Source organism: Bombina bombina, chromosome 4 (genome assembly GCF_027579735.1).
Source record: "Bombina bombina isolate aBomBom1 chromosome 4, aBomBom1.pri, whole genome shotgun sequence".
NCBI classification, from domain to species: Eukaryota; Metazoa; Chordata; class Amphibia; order Anura; family Bombinatoridae; genus Bombina; species Bombina bombina.
The window spans coordinates 605,772,016-605,778,015 of NC_069502.1; the positions used below are offsets into that span (position 1 = coordinate 605,772,016).

The 6,000-nt window shown below is 45.0% G+C and overlaps 1 protein-coding gene across 2 annotated transcripts in view; it reads right to left on the reverse strand.

Annotated features, from left to right (window-relative positions):
• ATG5 (autophagy related 5) overlaps positions 1 to 5,152 on the reverse strand; it is a 555,868-nt gene extending 550,716 nt beyond the window's left edge. For both annotated transcript variants that reach the window (XM_053710590.1, XM_053710589.1), the window contains exon 1: positions 5,096 to 5,152. The gene's annotated coding sequence lies outside the window, so the exon portion shown is untranslated. The remainder of the gene's footprint in view (positions 1 to 5,095) is intronic.
• Positions 5,153 to 6,000: the final 848 nt, after the last annotated feature.

Here is a 6,000-nt window from a genome sequence, read left to right on the forward strand (position 1 = left end):
TCTGCCTTTTATTGACGAACCCTTTAGCAGAGTTGCAGTGGACATAGTTGGGCCATTAGCCCGGACCAGCCCCTCAGGGAAAAGGTACATCCTTACAATAGTGGACTATGCCACATGATACCCGGAGGCAATCCCCTTGGCTAATATCCAAGACCGTAGCAGATGCAATGCTCCGGATATTCACCAGGGTAGGCTTCCCCCGGGAAGTGATTTCCGACCAGGGAACACAGTTCACTGTGGAAATCACTCAGCAGTTATGGAGATTGTGCGGGATCAAACCCCTGCACAGTCCCCCCTACCATCCCCAGACGAATGGACTATGTGAGCGGTTCAACAGGACCCTAAAGCAGCTGCTTAGGACGTTCTCAGCCACTCACAAGGACTGGGAAAGATTCCTGCCGCACCTCCTCTTTGCATACAGAAAGGTGCCCCAGTAATCCACAGGCTTCTCTCCCTTTGAATTAGTGTATGGCCGGAAGATAAGGGGACCACTTGACTTAGTAAGAGCGCACTGGGAAAGGACTACAGGGGGGAAAGAACACTCTGTTGTGGAGTACATTCTCCAACTCAGAGACCGACTGAAGGACCTCCCCGACCAGGTGTGAGAGAACCTTCAGGTCACACAGCGTAAAAAAAAGAGGTGGTACGACCGGAATGCTTGTACCCGCACCCTGTCAGTAGGACAGAAGATCCTCGCCCTAAAGCCTGTCAAAATAGACAAGCTACAGGCCTCCTGGCAAGGACACTACCAGGTAGTGGAACAACTGAACGACACCACCTACCTGGTAGCCAAATGCTCAGATGACCGGATTTGCTGGACCTTTCATGTGAACATGCTGAAGGCATATTCAGAAAGGGCCAAGGATGTGGCTGCTATTTGTGCTCCGGCGGTGGAGGACTCAGAGTCTTCCAATGCTGGAGCTCCCCGGACCCCCTGATGCCCCCCCTAAGGAGTGGCCAACATACCCCTAGACGAGAGGTCAGGGACTGAGCAGAGAAAGCAAGTCCAGAAACTCCTGGGAAAGAGACGAGATATGTTCTCTACTGTACCTGGGTACTCCACAATGGCCATACACCGAGTGGAGACCCCGGGACAGGCTCCCCTGCAACAGGCAGCCTACAGGGTCCCAGAGGCAGTCAGAGACAGCATGCAGCATGATATCCGGGGTATGTTGGACCTAGGTGTCTGGCCCACCTAGGCGTCATTTTAGATTACCTTGGAAAAGAGATTAAACTTCTTGCGCTATAAATCCAACAGCAAGGACCAGCACCACAGATGGATACTAGTTCCCTACAAACTAGCATAAGGAATATTGAAGTGAAAAAACAAGTACTGTGGGCGCCTTAAAGGGCAGGTCAAAAAAATATATGAGTTGATTATGTCCTAATACATATGAAAAAAATCTTTTAACAAATGATAGGTAAATGATCAAGAAAAAATTTTTCAAAAAAAATCTTAACAAATGATAGGTAAATGATCAAGAAAAAAACAACAGCCAATTGAAATGAATGTTAAAATATAATTTAATTAGACTTTACTAAATGTAGTAAAAGAGTTGTAAGTGAAATAATTCATACAATGAAATAAATATAAAAAGGCAATACTAAATGTACATAAATAAATGCATAAAAACTTGTTTATATAAAATAAGTGATTCTCTGTAAGTGACCTATCTATGTACAGAGAAGACCTCTAAAGACACTTCAAAATACTTAGCCTCTGCTACAGACAGAGTTAAGGAAGCAAAAAAGCAATACTAATGAGAGAAAACGAATCCTGGTGATTTAAGCAAAATATCATTTTAGATTACCGCACAGCCGCAGGACTGACCCTGAAACCTAACAAGTGTACCAATGGGCACTCGGAGGTCCAGTATCTAACTGGCTAACTGGCACACTCCCTGGACCAAAACCCAAGTCCTAGCTTTTCAAGGGACCGCCGGTTACTACCGGAAATTTATCCCCAATTACAGTGCCCTAGCCAAACCCCTGACCGACCTGACCTGTAAGCAACTACCTTGAGAGGTCCTGTGGTCCCCCGAGTGTGAAACTGCATTCCAGAGCCTTAAGTCTGCCTTAATCTCTGCTCCAGTACTAGCCGCTCCTAACCCCACCAAACATTTTTCTGTCCACACAGATGCCTCCATGTTCGGGTTGGGAGCAGTATTAAGCCAGACAGATGAAGAAGGGCAGGACCACCTCATAGCCTACATCAGCAGAATACTGTTGCCCAGAGAGGTAGGCTACGCGGCGGTGGAGAAAGAGTGTCTGGCCCTGGTATGGGCCGTGAAGAAGCTACAACCCTACATTTATGCGAGACCCTTCACCGTCCTCACAGACCATAACCCCCTTGTATGGCTTAATAGAGTTTCCGGAGACAATGGAATATTGCTGAGGTGGTGTTTAGCCCTGCAGCCATTTAACTTTGACATTCAGTACCGGCCAGGAAAAAAACAATTGGAATGCTGATGGACTTTCCCGGCGGACTGAAGTGGCATAAACTCAACTGGAGGGGGGGGGGGGGGAGTTGTCACGGATACCGGGCTGCAGGGGTTAAACTCCTACCCCCCTGTTTCTCAGCGGTTTTGGGCTCCTCAGAGCAACCGCGATCTCCCAGAGCTTTGGTTTTCCTTGTTTTCATCTGTCCACATGATCTTGGATCTCTGACCGACCTATCCCTCTCTGGCCGGCCGGGCTCCTAGAACTACCGACCGGCCGCCGCATCCAGCACCCTCTGGGCACCTTTACCTCCGGCCTCCCCAGAGGCCCCTTGTCCCAGAGCTCTGCTGTCTTGGGGATTGGAACCCCTTGGGGAGGGGAAGAGATGGGCCAGTTGCCGGAGGTGAGCTTCAGTGAGAACCAGGGTATCCGAGCCCTATTCAGCAGACCGCCCTTCGGCAGGCCGGCCCCCTGGAACCGCCGGCCACATCAGCTCAGATCCCGGGTCTCTTTTAACCCAGGTCGCTTCAGCGGTTCTTTGCCCCAGAGCTCCGCTCTTTTTGGAAAGTTTCCATGGGAAGGGCAAGACACAGGGTAAGTGCCGGAAGGGAGCGCCATTGGGAACCAGGGGTCTCCGACCCCCTCTCTCCAACCCCCCTTTCCCAGTAGCCTTCCCGTGTACGTGTGATCACCCATAACTTTCGAGCCACGCCATGGACCAAGGTGCTTTTTTGAATGTAACAGTTTGAGACACAGGGCTTTCCCACGACACTCTGGAAGTGCTGCTGCTCTCGCGGGATCACCCTGAATGCACAATCGCTGTACCGCTGGACACTGGGGGACATTATGGAGGCGCCAGCCTGTCTGAAGGGGCGGGAATGGCAGGAGATGTGAGGGACTGATAATGCTCTTATAAAGATCAGTTTGTGTATAAATGTTGTGTTTATACCAATAAAGTGTACTTTGTGTTTTCACCTGAATGCTAGTCTGTCTAGTTATTTGGGTGGGCTCTGCTAGAATTACTTCCTCTGCTACATAGTGACAGGTTTCAGGCATCGGGAGGATCCAATGGCGGAGCTACCCAGTCGGGGTAGCCGGAATCCGTCACACACACACACACATTATATATATATTTTTGATAAATTACATTGCTGTATACAAAAGGTAGAACTGGGGGGGGGGGGGAATCTATTTATATTTGAATTATGAACCAAATGTGCAAAAGTTGTAAAAAATATAAGCTAACGTGCTTGCTCAAAAGACAAATCCAGGACATTCGGAATGTAAATTTCCCCCAGGCTTTATTGTTAGCGTCATACATTTACTCACTAATTACTTAATTTATGACATCCCATATTGCATCATCAATGGCATCACTGATCACATATGAACTTTAATATATTTAGTGTCAAATTCAAAATTTACTAAGCATTGCATCTTGCTCCTTTTAGTAACTTTGAGCCCCAGACTACATGCCAGCACCAGCCGCCCTCAGTTCTGAAGTTTTTTTGTTTTGTTTTTACTTTTAAGATGGAGGTACAGCCAATCGAAAGCCATTGTGCAAGTTCCGTTGACAATAACCAGAACACGTTCATGGCTTTGTGCCTTTTGGTGACCCATAGCTTGAGGCTATTCATTCATCAGTGATGTTACCAAGTATGTAATTTATGTAATTTATATTTTGCATAAAACGTCAGGTACAAAGTCAAGCGGGTGAAGCATTATATGCAGATTAAGGCAAGCTTTATAAATGTGTAAGTCGACAGGATTCACATGTTGTGAACCTGTCTGCATTTAATTGCAGATTGTGAGGTGCATTTGTTCCCCATATTTAACATTGCACGGGTCAGTCACCGGGTTGAATAAATCCAGGGTGATTTCCATCCACCAACTCCAAGTTGGCAAGAGTTTATAAAGCTGCGCTTTAAACCACTGCTTCATAAATATCAGTTGCAGGATCAATTGAGTGAACCTGCAGCCAATCAGTGCATTTGCCTCATAATAAATCTTGCTATATAAGTATGGCTTCAACAGCAAAGCCTGGTGAGTGTGAAGTTTGTCACTGTCCAACTTATACTTTTAATTCATGCAAAGGCAGCAGGGAAAGCTCCAATCCATCTAGTGTGTCTCTTACAAAGGAACAATGTTCTAACAGATTTTAAACACAAAATAATAGGTTGAGAACAAACACATGTAACAACTTATGTTTTATTTTCTTACAGCTGTCCTTGTATAATTGCATTGTCAAAATGGCAAAACACAAAGACAAAAAAATAGTCCAAAGCCCAACAACATTTGAGGTAAAGTGACCTGTTGAAAACTAAAAAGAAACGACTGCACCCAGTATACGATCCCAATACAATATTTGGTTGAGTACTTTACAATGTAAATAATATTGATATCTACAAATTGTGTTAATCTCCTGTGTTTAAGTAAATAAAGTGACAAGGAAGCAGCTCAGGTTACTGGCTCTCTACAGCTATGTATGTGGAATATTGCGAAAACACAACCCTAAACACATGCAGACTTCACACTGGCTTCCGGCTCCACACATGATTTACACCTGCTTGGGGTCCAGCACAAGTAGTGCCCGGAGCCCACGTCACAATAACATAACATGCGCATACTACCACTCCCCAACTCCTAAGTTACCCACTTGATCTGCTCCACTCTCGATTCTCCTGCTCACACAACCACTTCCGGGTGCCGTGCGGGCCACACCTACCTGTCGTGACGTCACACACTGAGTACGGTAGGGCCAGATGGACAAATCAGCCCAGGCATGGTGAACTTTGTTGTTATTGCGTGACAAGGGGAGTAAAGTCACTATCAACTTCTGTTGAATTAGGTTAATATGCGCTTTATTATTGTGTAAATACAATGTCTCCATGTGTTATAAATGAACCAAATATTCTACATATGTAAACAAGAGTAGTTTGCGCGGTGAGTTACAACGTTTTTCACAATTCCTTGATTTCACTTCTGGAATACGTATTTTTGTAGTGGATTATATAGAATACGTTCTTAGCATCTATTTGTTGGGATTGACAAACCTGTGGCACAGTTACTGCTCACTATTGCCGTGTTCAGCAAACACCATAACTATGATATTGTTTCTCCTGTGCCTGCAGATCTCTTTAGAGCCATTGACTTATTTTAACCCATTACATGAAACCCCAATTCTTTTTTCTTTCATGATTTAGAAAGAGTGTGCAATTTAAAACAACTTTCTTATTTACTTCTATTATATAATTTGCTTCATTCTCTTGATATCCTTTGCTGGAAAGCATATCTAGATAGGCTCAGTAGGTGCTGATTGGTTCCTGAACATAGATGCCTCGTGTGATTGGCTCACCCATGTGCACTGTTATTTCTTCAACAAAGGATATCTAAAGAATGAAGCAAATTAGGTAATAGAAGTAAATTAAATAGTTGTTTAAAATTGTGTTCTCTTTCTAAATCATGAAAGAAAGAAAAATGTGGGTTTAGTGTCCCTTTAATTCTGGGCACCACCAGTATTCAAGCACATGTATTCTTGCACCCTGGCTGTATCAGAAGAGG